This window comes from Suricata suricatta, chromosome 8 (assembly GCF_006229205.1).
Source record: "Suricata suricatta isolate VVHF042 chromosome 8, meerkat_22Aug2017_6uvM2_HiC, whole genome shotgun sequence".
Taxonomy (NCBI): domain Eukaryota; kingdom Metazoa; phylum Chordata; class Mammalia; order Carnivora; family Herpestidae; genus Suricata; species Suricata suricatta.
The window spans coordinates 38204836-38221178 of NC_043707.1; the positions used below are offsets into that span (position 1 = coordinate 38204836).

A 16343-nucleotide genomic window follows, 5' to 3' on the forward strand; every position below is an offset into this window, starting at 1 on the left:
ATTATTATATAGTGTCCTTCTTCATCTTTTGTTACTGCCTTTATTTTAAAGTCCAGTTTGTCCGATATAAGTATGGCTACTCCAGCTTTCTTTTGGCTTCCAGTTGCATGGTAGATATTTCTCCATCCCCTTACTTTCAATCTGAAGGTGTCTTCAGATCTAAGGTGAGTCTCTTGTAGGCAGCAAATAGATGGGTTTTGGTTTTTGATCCATTCTGCTACCCTGTGTCGTTTGACTGGAGCATTCAGTCCATTGACATTCAGGGTTATTATTGAAAAATATGGGTTCAGATTCATTGTGTTCCCTGTAGAGTGCATGTTTGTAGTGATGTCTCAGGTACCTTTATTCCTTGCTCCATTTCCCTCATAGAGTCCCTCTTAAGATTTCTTGTAGGGCTGGTTTGGTGGTGATGAATTCTCTCAACTTTTGTTTATTTGGGAAAACCTTTATCTCTCCTATTTTGAATGACAGGCTTGCTGGATAAAGGATTCTTGGCTGCGTGTTTTTTCTGTTCATCACATTGAAGATTTCCTGCCATTCCTTCCTGGCCTGCCAAGTCTCACTAGATGGGTCTGTAACCACTCTGATAGGTTTCCCTTTGTATGTTAAGGCCTTTTTCTCCTTAGCTCCTTTCAGAAGTCTCTCTTTGTCTTTATATTTTGCCAGTTTCACTGATATGTTGTGCTGAAGGTCGGTTTATGTTACGTCTTAGGGGAGTTCGGTATGTCTCCTGAATTTCAATGTCTTTCTTTTTCTCCAGATTGGGGAACTTTTCGTGTATAATTTGGTCTAGCACCCCTTCAAGCACTCTGTCTTTGTCTTCCTCTTCAGGAACTCCCATGATACAGACATTGTTCCATTTGATTGTATCACTCAGGTCTCTGATTCTCCTTTTGTTCTCCTGAATCATTTTCTCTCTCTTTTTCTCAGCCTCCTCTTTTGCTATAACTGTGTCTTCTAATTCACTTATTCTCCTCTCTGCTTATCAATACATGCATTGGCAGCCTCCATCTTATTATTCATCTCATTTAGAACCTTTTCTAACTCGTCAGAGCTATTTTGAAGGTTCCTAGTCTTTGTATCAATATCTTCTCTGATAGCTTCCATGTTTTTTTCAAGCCCAGCAATTAATTTTATGACAATCGTTCTAAATTCTTGATGAGTTATGTTGCTTATGTCTGTTTTGAGCAGTTCTGTAGCTGTGATTTCTTCCTGGAGTTTCTTTGGAGAATAGTTCTTTCATTTCATCATTTTGGCTAGCTTTCTGTCTCTTTTCTGTCTCTTGTCAGTTTTAAAAGTTCTGCACTGTGCGTTGATTAGTATTCCTCTATAGAAGGAGTCTCTTGGAGTGTCTAGGGTCTGTCGTTTTAGGAGATTTTTTTTTAATGGTGTCTCTCGGTTTCTCTTGTTGTGCCTCTGATTAATTTATTTCCCTACTCAGCGATATTTGGGGTTTTCCACTATGTGTGCTTTGGGTTGTTTCTTGAGGTAGCCCTGAAAAGGAAAACAGACAGGCAAACACACAGAGAACACAAACACACAAATGTACTGATAAAGAAGCAAACCTAAGGGGGAAAGAAAAAAAGGAACAGGAAAGAAAAGAGAGGAGAAAAAAAAGGAAGAGAAAAAAACAAAAGGGGAAAGGGAAAAAAAAGCAGGCGGGGAGTAGGGGGGACAGCGACAGTCAGAGATAAAGGAGAGTCTGAGAGCTTAAAACCTGCAGTGGGGGTTGGCGGAGATAAGGATGGGATAAAGGAGAAACTATCTGGATGGTATGAGTTGATCTAAGCACAGCAGTGCCTAGTTGTTGGTCTTTCCCAGATTCCAGGGGGAAAGGGAGAAATGAAGGAAATAGGAAGATAGTAAAGAGAAGACAGGGAACAATTAAAAATTTAAAATATTAAGAAAAAAAAACCCAACGGTAATAAGCAAAAGCACAGCAGCTCTCCAGCGCAGATGGGCGTGGCTTGGTGCAGGGGGGTCGGGTCCCAAGGGCTGCTCTCTGAGGCCCCGCCTTGGTGGATGCAGGGAGAAGAATGGCGTCGGGGGCCCCAAGTCCCCCTCAGACCATGCGCTCCAGCCACTCTCTGGAGTCCAACCTTCTTGTGCCTCGGGCAGATCCAATTGTTTCTGTTTTCTAAGTTCTGCCCGGTTTCTAAGTCCTTGCCCGCACACTCAATATTGCCACCGCAGTTAAAATCGCCTGCAGGTGGGCGGCTTTCTGGTTGGGATCCAATAGGGGGATTGTGAAGTCAGAGTGCTCCCCTGGCTCCTCCTGCAGTCGGTGAGCTGCCTGGTCCGACTGAACGCCCCGCTGAAGGGGCAGATATCACCCTCAGCGCTCAGCGGCCCTCAGTCCCGGGCTGAACCTCTCCTCTGCAGGGATTGCGCTGTGAGTGATTCAGTCTCTACTTCTCTTCCCCTGGTCTCTCTCCTGCCGTGCCCGGCGGTACCGCGCGGCTGTGAAGGTCCCTGTGCATCTGGATACCCGGCGCCCCGCGTGAGCGGCTGTCGGGGGATCTGTGCGCCTCCGGGCTCCCGGCTGTCCACACTGTGCCGATCCCCGCTGACCTGTCCGCCTCCGGGCTCCCTACCGCCCCGCCGGGCTAGGAGCGGTGCTGCCTGGGGACACGCGGGTTTCAGCAGGCCCAGCGCCAAGCCTCTGGGTGCTCCAGCACTTTGTCTCCCGAGCCGGCGCTCCCTCCCCTAAAGTCTCCAGTCCCAGTTCGCACTCACTCACTCAGGCAACCATAAGACTGCTGTGGATAAGGGGTCTGCTCGCACACCTCCGTTCTTGGAGATCAGAGAGCTGTGGCTTTTTAATTTTTCTCAGTTTGATAATTGTGGGTGGACAGAGGTAATGAGGCTCCTTACTTCGCCATCTTGCCACTCCCTATGACAGCAGGTTTAACCGTTCACGTTGCCTAGAGTATTTGTTACTTTTGGCAGGACCCAATCACAACATTTAGAGTGTTAACCAATTACAGAGTGGACTCAGGACCCAGGACCCTCACGTTGGACGTGACTAGCCTTCTAGGCCTGCCCTTAGAAATGCTAAAGGCGTTAGCTGGCCTTTCCTGATTGGGCGTTACAAAGGTGGTCCCTCTGGCCTTGGGCAATGTGTGCCCTTCTATTGTCTCAGGGAGTCAGTTTCAGACCTGCGTCCTTACATCTCCACTAAGACCAGGCAGACTCCTGCTTCATAGCTCAGTCCTAGCTAACAAGGAAACACTTCCAGGAGGCAAAGAGGGACCAGAGAACTGGCAGGCATGCACTGAATAGGCAAATGTTGATCTCAGCTCCCAGCCTCATGTCTCCATCCCCTCTGGGCCTGAAGCCTACATGTGGCTGGGAAGCAGCTGGCTGGACTGACAAGGGCAGAAAACTGCTGATTATGTGGACAGAAGAGGGTCATGTATCATTTGCAGACACACAGAGCTGCACAGGGCAGACCAAGCTGGGCTAGGCAAGATGTGCATCTGAATGCACTGCCCGTGTCTGTCCTCTGCCTCCCCCTCACTTCTCGACTCTGCCATTGTGGTTGTTCTGCTGAGTTAAGGAAGAGACTCCCACGAGAACCATTCCAGTCCATTGAGTAAAGCAGTTTACAGGTCTGCTTGAGGAAGTCTGCAAGGAACAGAGAGGAGAAGGGACATCAGGCTTTGATGTGCAGAGCGCCTTGGCACAGCCTTCTGGGGACCAGATGGGGGACTTCAGGAAGTCCTCAGAGCTATTTCATCTCAGGCAGAGATGAAGATCCTCTTGCTCATTTTCTGCCAGACTGCATGAGAGCAAAATGTACAAATACTATATCCAAGTTTCAGAATGAAGACAGTAAACAGTGAGCCGAAGTTCACAGGAAAGACCAGCCGAGCAGGGCTCCTTTCATCCTCAGAACTGTGGGGCTGTTTTGGATAAAGGACCCTGTATTTTTCTCCTTTGTGCTAGCCAGGTGATGCATGCTGACTTTAGGAATGATGAAAATTATGCTAATTAATAGACCTCCTGACTGGTCAAGTCTGAGCAGGAGACAAACACAAGAAGGGGAACAGGGGCAAACACTGGCAAAGACGGCACATTTCAGCAGAATGTGAGTGGATCTCTGGGTCCCAGCCATGGTCCTCGCTGTGGTCCCAGCCATGGTCCCAGCTTTGGACAGCTTCCTGGGCATCCTGCCACCTCCTCTGAACCTGGTTCTTCTCATCCACACAAAAGGAAGAAGAATGTCTTCCTCGTGGGGTGGCTTTCAGGTGAAATTATTTAACGTGTGTTGAGTTCCTTGCAGAGCTGTAGAGAAGGGTCAATGGAAGGAAGTCTGTCCTATTCTCCACTGTAGCCAGAGCCTCTTTGCCTGTTAGAAGCCATGGGCTCTTGGTGGAGTCACCACTGTGTGATAGTTCTCTTGGATTTCCCTGGTTCTGGACACTGGCCTTTTCCAAACTGGTGAATTATAAGGTGCTAGAAAGGTTATTGGCTGGTGATGGTCCCCAATGTGGGTTGGCCTCATCCAATCCACTGATGGCCCAAATAGAACAAAAAGATAGAAAAAGGGAAAATTCACTCCTTCTGCCTGAGCTGATAGGTCTTGCTCTTCTGCCATTACAACAGCACATAATATCAGGATGTATCATGATGTGATGCATTTGTTCATGATGAGTTACTTTTATGTTGCTCACTTGAAGGGAGGTGAAAATATGAAGAACGTATCACCCCAAAATATGCCATTTTGGTATATAAATTATGTTGAGTGGCTATATGCTTAAATTATGGTATCCTCTTAAAGAATTGACCTTTTTATCATTACATAATAAACTTCTTTGGTTCTTGTTATGGCTTTGACAGAAAGTCTAACTTGCCACATATAAGTATCACCATTCTTTCTCTCTTTCGGTTTCCGCATGTGTGGAATCTTCTCATCACTCCGCTTTGAGCTTCGGTGTGTCTTGAAGCTCATATGGGCAGCACATAGTTGGGTCTCATTTTTTCCTCCCATTTGGCCCCTCTATGCCTTTTCACTGGAAAATGTAATCTACTTGTATTTAAAGTAATCTTTGATGAGGCACTTGGGTGGCTCATTTGGTTAAGGGTCTGACTCTTGGTTTTATTTCAGGTCGTGATCTCACGGTTTTGTGAGTTCAAGCCCCATGTTGGGCTCAGTGCTGGCAGTGAGGAGCATGCTTGGGATTCTCTGTCTCTCTCTGCCCTTCCCTCATTCATGCTGTCATCTCTTAGAATTAACAAACTAAAAATAAAAATTTTCAGTCGTTGATAGGCAAGGACTTAATAATACCTTCTTATTAAATGTTTTCTGAGCAATGGCGGCGGCGGTGGTGGTTGTGATTCAAGCCGTTAAGACGCCTCTGTGGCAGCTGGTGGTGCAGGTGGCTTGCGTGGACGGGGCCAGAGGCGGCCACCTGCCACCGCAGCCTCAGCACCCTTGGCCCTGGGAGGCACGTCGGGATGCCCAGAGGCATCTACCCCCTCTCCTGCATCCCCTTGCTGTGCGCACCGCTGCGCCTTCTCCCTGGGTTTCAGACCCCCCCCCCCCCCAAATATGACTCGCGATTTCAAACCTGGAGACCTCATCTTCGCCAAGATGAAAGGTTATCCTCATTGGGCAGCTTGAGTAGATGAAGTTCCTGATGGATCTGTAAAATCACCCACAAACAAACTACCCATTTTCTTTTTTGGAACTCATGAGACTGCTTTTTTAGGCCTAAAGGATATATTTCCTTACTCAGAAAATAAGAAGGACAGCAAACCAATTAAAAGAAAAGGCTTTAATGAAGGTTTATGGGAGATAGATAATAATTGGAAAGTGAAAATTTGAAGTCATCAGGCATCAGCTAAACAATCAAATGCCTCATCTGATGTTGAAATTGAAGAAAAAGAAACAAGCGTTTCAAAGGAAGATACTGACCATGAAGAAAAAGCCAGCAATGAGGATGTGACTAAAGCAATTGACATAAGCACTCCAAAAGCTGCCAGAAGAGGGCAAAAGAGACAGGCCGAAAAACAAGCAGAAGCTGAGGAGGCAGGAGCAGTGACAACAGCAGCAGCATCTGTTAATTTGAAAGTGAGTCCTAAAAGACGACGACCTGCAGCTACAGAAGTCAAGATTCCGTAACCGAGAAGCAGACCCAAAATGGTAAAACAGCCCTGCCCTTCAGAGAGTGACATGGCAACTGAAGAAGACAAAAGTAAAAAAAGGGGCAAGAGGAAAAACAACCTAAAAAGGAGCTTTAAAAGGATGAAGAGAGCCTGAAAGAATAAGATAAGCCAAGAAAAGAGCCAGACAGAAAAGAGGGGAAGAAAGAAGTTGAATCGAAAAGAAAAAATTTAGCTAAAACAGGGGTTACATCAACCTCTGATTCTGAAGAGGAAGGGGATGATCAAGAAAGTGAAAAGAAGAGAAAAGGTGGAAGAAGCTGGCAGGAAGGCTGGCCCATGGAAGGAACACGTTGAAAGGCCAAACATGAGAAAGAAGCAGCAGATAGAAAACGCAAGCAAGAGGAACAGATGGAAACGGAGTAGCAGAATAAAGATGAAGGAAAGAAGTCAGAAGTTAAGAAAGTGGAGAAGTGAGAAACATCAATGGATTCTCGACTTCAGAGGATACATGCTGAAATTAAAAATTCATTCAAAATTGATAATTTTGACGTGAACAGGTCCCTTACATGGTATATTGAGGCCTTGGATGAACTTGCTTCACTTCACGTCACGATGCAGCAAGCTCAGAAACACACAGAGATGATTACAATGCTGAAAAAAATACGGCGACTCAAAGTTAGTCAGATTATCATGGAAAAGTCAACAATGTTGTATAACATGTTTAAGAATATGTATTTGGTTGGTGAAGGAGATTCTGTCACACAAGGGCTGAATAAATCTCTTGCCGAACAAAGACAGCATGAGGAAGCAAATAAAACCAAAGATCAAGGGAAGAGAGGGCCAAACCAAAAGCTGGAAAAGGAACAAACAGGTTCAAAGACTCTGAATGGAGGATCCGATGCTCCAGACAGTAACCCAGCACAACGCACTGGGGACAGCAGCGAAGAAAGCGAACACAAGCACGAGGCCAGCAGTAAGAAAAAGCCATCCAATGAAATATCTCTGAAGGATTCTACACTAGATAATCAGGTTGACATACCTGGAATATAAAGAACATTTGAGAAGTTTGTAATGGTTTTCATTTTTGAAATATTTAGACTGCTAAAAGTTTTAAATTTTCATAAACATAGGTTTTGATGTTGAAAACTTGTTTTGAGGGAGGAAAATCCCTTTATATTTGTTTAAAAGTAATTAAAACATTATTGCTAATTGTCCTTGTGCAGTATTAACAGCTACATTATTCAGTCCATGTAAGGGAAAATTACTTTAGGAAATGTTAAACTGCTCTTCCAGACATTGGTTGTAGCATAATTTCAATCAGTGTGTGTATGTTAATGTGTAATAGCTAGTAGAAAAAAAGTTACATTTTTAAAACTGCTACTTCTATAAACCTTTCCTCTTTTCCAAATACTGTGGGTTTTGTGCATAGTTTTTACAAATATTGGATTTACCAGAATTGTCTTTTCACTGTTTGTGGGTTTTGTAGAAGTTATGCATTTTTATGGCAGATAAAATGTTACTTCTATACAAGTACTCACTACTTTAATCAAAAGTTAATTTTAATCTCAATGTCTACACATGGTACTACATTATTATCCTGCTGCTTTGTAACAATTTGTGGTCTGTATGCCTTTTTGTATGACAACTAGATATCCAACTGACATTGAACTGACAATTCTATAAGGTACAAAACTCATGTTAACTTTTGAAGGTAATTTAGGTTTTGCGGCTGGGAATCAGTGAAGTCACGTGACTTCCTGCAGAGAGCAGAAGAGGTATGGATAAGAATGAATCTGGCTTTAGGATTCAGCCATCTAAGATCCTTTACAGAGACTAGTAGCTGAAACTAAAGACTAAATGATAAAAGTTTATTTTTGAGAACTGTCTCAAGTTTCTGAATTTTTTAAAAGTCACACTCATTTAAGGAAGTCACTAAGTATTTTTTTTAATTGGTAAAACAATCCACAATTCTTATGCAGTAAATAGAAGTAAATACTACACAAGAAAACTAACTTATTTGAACACATGGCTATATCAGAAGGAGATGATTGTATAGAGATCCTGCATGTGACAGAATTGTAAGGAGTGGAAAATATATGTTGCTCTGAGGCAGTTAGACACAGTAAAGGAGTACTTCAATAGTCTGTATATTCATATATATAGACATGAGTCAGGGTAAACCAAGGTTAACAAAACTTAAGGATAACTTAACAGATAGCATTTCTAAGATATTCTGAATATTAGGTCAGTTGGTGGTTTTGAGTAACTAAGACACCTCTCATGTTTTGAAACTATGAATATGGGGGAAAGGCTTAATGCTAATACCAGTGTTTGCATGTGACATGCCTTGTATGTTTTGACCTCTTAGGTAATTGCTTTCATCTATAGATGAAGTCTGAATTATTTCAATAATTGGAGTTTTGATTTTTGAGAGGTCTTATAATGGATCCAGGACCCAATGTTTTGAGGGAACTATTGATATTACATTATATCTGGTCCTGGATACAATTTAAATTTGGACAGATTTATTCTAATTAAGCCATAAGTGTCAACATTGTAAACTTGTTTTGATTAAAGGATTTTTCCATAAAAAAATAAATCTTTTGATTGTTTTGTATTGCCCTTGTTCCTTTGTTCTTCTGCTGCTGTCTTGTTTTGTCAATTGATGGTCTTTCCATAGTGGGTTGCATTGATTTCCTTCTCTTTTTCATTTGTATACGCTTTGTAGGCTTTTGCTTTGTGGCTACTGTGAAACTTATGTAAAACATCTTACAGATGTAGTAGTCTTTTATAGTGATAACTTTGATTTTATAAAGAAAAATTGTGTTCTTTCAGTCCCCTCCACACACAGAGTTCATGCTCTTGATGTCACCCTTTACCTCTTTTAACGTGGCGTATACATTAACAAGGTATTGTAGCTACAGTTATTTTTAACATTTTTGCTCCAATAGGGTCCAGAGCTTCTCCACTGGAAACCTGGACTTCCGTAAGGCTCACTTTTCCCAGAGTGATTCTCTAAGTTGATGTTCTTTGGGGGGAGATGGTAGAAAATTCTTGGTCTATGTTGTTGATGACGTCCATGGTGATGATTGCAATTTCAGTCTGCTTGTTTCCTTCTTTGGTTATAAGAACAAAATCTTTACTGCATGCTCCTTTTTAGTGTGTGTCTGTGTATCAGCATATGACCTTTTCGTTAAAATTATTATCTTTTAAATACTGAGTTGTCTTCCTTTTTTGCTGTTGTGTGAGGTACAAAAATGACCTTGCAACCTGAAGCCAGCAAAGTGATCTTGATAATCAATGGGAAAAATTATGATTGTTTGTGGCCACTAAACATTTTTTTGTCAGAACATTAAGAACTCTTACTTACTCTCAGTTATAAATATATTACAACATGAAAAGAATAGTAAACATAATACTTATTTAGCATATTGTAATTTTAAGTTAGAAACATTGAGAATTACAATATTTTATTTCATTTTTAAAAGCTTAATTAATAGTTGGAACAGTGCTTGGTTTCTCATGAAACTTAATATATGTGGTAGTCGTCTTTTCTACACCTTGGGAGAATTGTCATATTCTTTTCAAAGTTTGTATCCACTTCCAACTTTTTAAAAAAATTTCTTTAATGTTTATTTATTTTTGAGAGAGAGACACAGAGCGTGAGTGGGCGAGGGACAGAGAGAGAAGAAGACAGATTCTGAAGCCGGTTCCAGGCTCTGAGCGGTCAGCACGTAGCCTGACGCAGGGCCGGAACTCACGAACTGTGAAATCATGACCTGAGTAGAAGTTGGCGCTTAACCGACTAAGCCACCCAGGTGCCCCAATCCACTTGCAACATTTTATCCTTTGCTTTCTATGTTGTGAAATATTTCCAGGAGTCCTGACAAAGAAAGATTCTTTGCTTGACTAGACTTTTTAGTTAGGCCTCTATGTGTATTTCCTTGTAAAGCCCAGTTTTAGCAGGAACTCCGCTAAGGTAGTTTAACTCAAACCCCTCATCCTTGATATGTGGTCACTTTGGATATTTGGTCACCTTCCTCTTTCTGACCCCTACCCCGCTGATGTCTAACCACCTTGGGCTGTCTTCAGTAAGAACCCTGCTTGGTCCATTTAGCATAACCACCCCGACCTGCTGTTTCCTACCGGTATCTTTCTACCCACGGGCCCCACCTACTCCCTGGATGTGTCTGGAGTGGAGCCCTGTCTCTTCCTCTGTAAACCGCAATTGCAGTGGTCCCGCTAAGTCCATCAATGGCCCTGACTAGGGCCTCCCTTGCCATCTCTGGCAGGTGTCACTGAATCCTTTTCCCCTGACAACTCCTCTCAAGTGAAGGCTTTTGCTGATATCACATCCCCTCCAACATTGGCATCATTCTGCCAAAACCACTTTTCTCATTTACATGGATGAGTCGCCTTTACCCAGATCCTTTGGGCAGGGCAACGCCCACAGCTCCACGGTCAGCTTTGCTCCGTGACCCCTTTACATTCCACCTGAACTTCCCTTCTGCACTGCTCCATTTCCTTTCTTTGCTCCATGTTCATTTTTTTCTGGACAGTTCCCTCCTTCAATTATTCATTTTTGTGAAATGCCACATCGATTTATCCTTGGAGACAGAGAGGTAGCCTGCTTGCACCCTTTGCTGTCTGCGACAGCCTGAAAGGCGAATGCACAGGGGGCTACTGAGACGTACCTGCCACGGCTCCTGAAAGACACCTGTTATTTACCAAGGGGTTTAAGGATAGAGGACCTAGTGACCTAGTGTCAGTATTTGCACTATATGTGTACATATACACACATATATACATACATATACACACACAAACACACTCAACATCGGATTACTCAGCATTACAATTACAAAGCAGAGTAAGAGAACCAGAATGGAAGAAAAAATATCTGAAATTTCCCTATTATAGAGCCATGTGAATCTACAGAATCAAAGGGCTTCAGAAATACTTTCTCCCAGGGTCCAGTATTGGGTCAAGACTGGGCCTGGGCATCTCAACTCCATCAGAGGCTGGAAGGGAAAGTGTCTTCTAGATACTGAGGGGAAAGTTGTTTCCCACCCAGAAGCCAGTACTGCCATCATCCGAGTCTGAGGGGAAAACAAGCAGAGTATTCACAAGTGAACCCTTTTGCAAGAAACTATTTGAGAGTCTTGTCCATGAAACAGAAGAAATAATAGGGAAAAATAGGAAGAATCGAGATCCAGATCCAGTACAAAGCACAAAGTACACTGCTGGGCCGATACACCCCTGATTGCAACCTAGAGGGGGACTATGCTAATTCCAGGAAGACAGATCCGGGGCCGGAAAGAAGAGACAACCCCAGATCTGTGCTTGCAGGCCGGGGCAGTGCTGGTCTACTGAAGAGATCTGAGGTGAGTTCGTGAGTGAAGCCAGTGAAAAGCAAAGCAATTAATAAAGGTGGAAAAAACGAAGTATCTACTTAAAAAAGAAGAATTATACCCAGGTACAATACCAAAATCAATTACATCTTGGTGGCAAATTGTTTTTAAATTATTTAAATTTTTTTTTTTTTAGTTTTGAGAGAGAGAGAGAGAGAGAGAGACTGAGCCTGAGCTGGGGAGGGGCAGAGAGAGAGGGAGACACAGAATCCGAAGCAGGCTCCAGGCTCTGAGCTGTCAGCACAGAGCCTGACTCAGGGCTCAGACTCACAAACTTCGAGATCATGACTTGAGCTGAAGTCTTCTCCTTAACCAACTGAGCCACTCATGTGCTCCTTAATGACTGAAAATTTAATTGACTGCCCTGATGATTGGCGCAGAGCGGAAGAGACCATTTTCCAGTGACAGAATATTTTAAAATGAAAATTAGAACACCAGATATTGAGGCTTGGAATGGCTTTGCACAAAACTAGAAATGAATATAATTCTCCAAATTATTCATTGGCAGACATGAGATTAAATGCAGAGTCCATGAGAATTCTACTCTGAACCAGGTGAAGTGACTCTCAAGACCGGAGTGGGGGGACAGGAGCACGGAGCAGCAGTGGGCTGGCTGTGGCCTAAACCAGGCTGCACTGGAGCGAGCCAGCCCGCAGATACCAGGCAGGTGGGGAAGACAGAGACTGCGGCCACGGTGCTTCAGCCAACGCTCATGCGGAACTTGGGGTGCCTCCCTGCAGGAAAGGTGCAGGGGTGGACACAGAATGTCGCGTTTGTGTCAGAGATGTGTGAGAGAGGAAGGCAGGACACAGAGCAGAATAGAAGGGCTCGAGCAAAGGTGCTGGGGCTGGAGGTCTATCAGAGAGACAGGACTCTGCACGCTGTTTCTTCAGCCTGTCCCTGAGCTCTGAAACCCACATCAGGCTCCTCCAGAGGGTGGTTTGAACATCACTTCTCCAGGAAACCTCTGCCCCACCGCCTAGACCCAGCCTGACTCCCATTCTCTCCTGACCCTTGGCCCTTCTCCCTTCCCCCAGATGTAACTGTATCTTTATTTGAGGACTATCCCGAAGCACATTCCTGAGAGTAAAGGTGTGCTGGCTTAGTCCCCTGACGTGTTCCCAGACACAAGGCATCTGACGCATAATGGGAACTCAGCCTGTGTCTGTGTAATAGACATTGTTGAGCTTTGGCCAGTCAGGTAGGAAGCATGATGCCTCTTGAGACTTTCATGTCCCAATCCTCAAAGCCAGTGAATGTGTTATCCTACATGGCAAAGGGGAGTTAAGAAGAGTAATGAGCTGACCTTGAACTAGGGATAATATCCTGGGTATTCTGCATTGGAAAAGTCTCTTAGAGCCTCCAGAGGGAATGCAGGCCTGTCCAACGCCTTCATTTCGGACCGGTGGACACTTGATGGCCTTCTGATGTCCACAAGTGTAGGATAATGAACTTGCACTGTGAGCCACTAAGCTCCCGGCAGTTTGTTATGCCAGTGACAGGAAACCGATACAAACAGGTTCAGTAAAGTGTGCTGTGGAGGCCGCCTCCACACTGGGCAGCAGATCCAGTGCCTAAGGCCCTCCACCTTTCAGGATGAAAATGGTAAATTTTTAATATTTTTTTATGGAAGAAGATGCTTGAGAAGGAAAAGTACACAGGCATCTGGAAGTCAGGTTTAGAGGTGCCAGTGGATGGATTAACTGAGCAGGAGTGAGTGTACCTGAACCCCTCCCAGGTGGGACACCAACTAAGAGGCTTTGCAGCAGCCAGAGCCTCATTTCCTGGGTCAGGAGAGTGGACTCTTGGGGGGAAGCACAACATGGAGTGACAGGGCCCCTTCTCTTCTCACTGTTCATTTTCCCAACAAAAACCGGGCACAGAGGTCTCCCATGAGCCACTTCCCTCTGATGTGGGTCAGCATCTGTTGTAATGCCCAAAACGCAGTATCCTCAACGGCCAGAGACCACCAGGGAGACCGAGGCACGCATGCAAAGGCAAAGGGCTTTATTGCGGGCTTATAAGCTCGGGCTCACAGACTTCACCAGCACAGTGGATCTGTGCTGAGAGCCCCAAACAAGGGCTGAGTAGGGTTTATATGGGGTTTCGGAAGAAGGAGTTACAAGAAATTGAAACATAGGTACAGTGATCCAATCATAATGGTACAACAGTATTGGCAGCAACTTTAACCATACACGTTGTTCAGAGCGTTCGTTACTTTTGGCGGGACCCAATCACAACATTTAGGGTATCTTTGAAATCAACCAATTACAGAGCGAGTTCAGGGTCTTATTCGGTGACTATCGGGTTAACTTTAACATTAGGTAACACGGTCCTATCTAAAGTTTCTATCGGTAGGCCTCACCTTTAGGAATGTGGGGAGAGGTAGCTGGCCTTTCCTGATTGGATACCATAAGGTGGTCTCTCCTGCCTCGGGTAATGTGGAACCGCCTAATAGTTCCAGAGAAACTGAACCTTAGACCTTCTAGTTTAGAGGGGGATCTTGAAGCCTGTCATGGAGTCTGTTAGGTTCAGATCTATGTTCTTACACTATTTGCCTGGTTCAGAACCCAAGGGAGCCCTGGGGCCCCAGAGCTGCCCATTTAGAGACCTCAGCCTTCATTTCCAGAAGACTACTTGTAGGACGGACTGCAAGCTTGAGGGGCCGGCTGGGCACTCACAAGAGTGTGAAAACACATAAACACACGTGGCGCACATACATGCACTAACTCACACACCCTCTTTTAATCAGCCCTGCTGGTCAGGAACCTTATTACTGCAATCCTGGGAATTTGCATGTTTCAGGTGATAACTTGCACCGGCCTTCCTGCCCACCACTCACTGGGCCTGGTGGGGGGACCCAACCAGGGTCTGGACACCAGGACATGGGTTGGACGGGGAAAGAGAGGGTAAGGAAGATGGGGTTCTCTGCTCTGACTTTATCACGAGCAAATACACCAGTCCTTTGTCCTCCAGTCCTCCTCAGCTCCCTGCCTGCCCTTTCCCAGCCCCTGCTGTAACTGGTGGAAGCGGTCAGACGCTGCTGCTTTCTGGAGGTAAAGGAACTGCAACGCTGCCCCCTCGTGGACAGTTGCTGCTTTGTGTGTTTGGGATGGATCCTGAAGACTGTTGTGATCACTTTGAACAGGACAGACACCTTTCTGGAGGCTCCAGAAAAACCATTGATGGCCACCAACTATTTGTTTCTGTGCCAAAATCTCATAAGCAGCTCTCTCCAGCAGCTTTGAAGAAAGAAAGCCCCACCTCAGCCCTTCAGCTACCCTCCAGGGAAGGAGGGAGGGACAGTGTTTAAAAAGGAACATGTCTACGGAGCCCTTCTTGCCCAGAAGACCCATTCAAATCCGACATGGTTGGCTTGGAGTGTCGAGGTGGCCTGTCCATGGCTCTGCAGACGCTCTGGGAGAAGCAGCTGGAACAGGTCTCTGCACACTGTCCTTTCCTCCCCTCCCCTCATCTGTGTCTCAAGATGGTTCTCCATGGCAGAGAACTGGCAAGAATGTAACGTTTGAGAGAGTGGAAAAACTCATGGATCAGATGAGGGACATTTTGAGCACTGGGGGACTGGAGCCTGGACGGATGGGCAGAGTCGGAGATGCTCTCTGTTGTTGCCCTCTGTCACATCTGGCTTCCCGACTGGCCCTTATCTGCCATTTTGGGCACGCCATGAATGAGGACGCTGGGCTGTATGTGTCACATATGTGTGCATGTCCATATGCACCTCAGCAAGGGAACAGAAGAGTACCCTCATACCCCACCCTGCAATGGCCCCAGGGTGCAATAGTGGCCTGTTTGGTTCTGAGTGTTCTTTGTGACAAGGGTGGCATCCGGTCCTGTGTGGGTCTTGCAGCAGCATCGGCTCTTCATAGCTTCTTTCAAGAGCATCTACCTGCACTGAGCCCTGGGATTCAGGGAGGAGCTGGGAGGGTCCCTACCTTTGGAGAGCACCTGGCCTTCAGGGAAGACAGATGCACACACCTGCTAGCAGGAGGCCTGGGCTTCCATTCTTCTCACAAGCTCCTCCAGAGACATCCTCTGAGGCTAGTGGGAGGCAAACCTGGAGACAAGGGAAGAGTCCCTCCACCGTTTCCTTGAAGAAGTGGGAGCTCAGACGGGGTCCAGGAGAGGAGTGTCCAGGAGCCGGAGCTCAGTGAGAGGGAGTTCAAACCAGAGGACAATGGGCTCAGGGAGAGGGCTTTCTGCGGCCCCCAAGCTGGGCCCCAGGAGGGGTGGCATAGGGTGGGGGTGGTGAGGCGGTGGTCCGGTCCTAGGCCCGTGTAAGTAGAGGTCTGTTGCAGGAACCACAGGGAGAATCCTGGGTGGGGACTTGAGTTCTTCTGGGCTTGGCTGCGGCACCCCTCCAGTCTGCTCCCCGGAGGTTGGAGATCTCCAAATCCTGTGTTTCTCGTGCAGGACCAGCTGGGGCTGAGCAGACCCCGGCCCTACAGCCTCTGCGGGGCCAGTCCTCATGCATCTTTCTGCGGAGAAGCCCCTTTCATCACCCAGAAGAGACACAGGCCCTCCACCTACAGGAGACACAGAGACAGCATTCCTCTGAGGCAGAAAACCCTTTAATTGCAGGATTCTCTTCATGCCTAAATGGCTGTGAGAATTACCCTCCACCAACAAGGCATTTTCATTTAAAAAGCCCCAGTCCAGGATGAAGGTTAGAAAAAGTGGCACATAAGTATGCGGAAGCTTGTCTGCTGAAACACGAGCAACAATCCTGGGAGAAAGACAAGCTCCCCAAAGGTTTGTGCTCCGAGGAGTGTGAGATGGGCAGTGGGGTTGCATGGGGCTGAT

The 16343-nt window shown here is 45.6% G+C and overlaps 1 pseudogene; it reads left to right on the forward strand.

Moving 5' to 3' along the window:
* Positions 1 to 5554: 5554 nt before the first annotated feature.
* Positions 5555 to 6573, forward strand: LOC115299594 (annotated as a pseudogene).
* The last annotated feature ends 9770 nt before the right edge of the window (positions 6574 to 16343 follow it).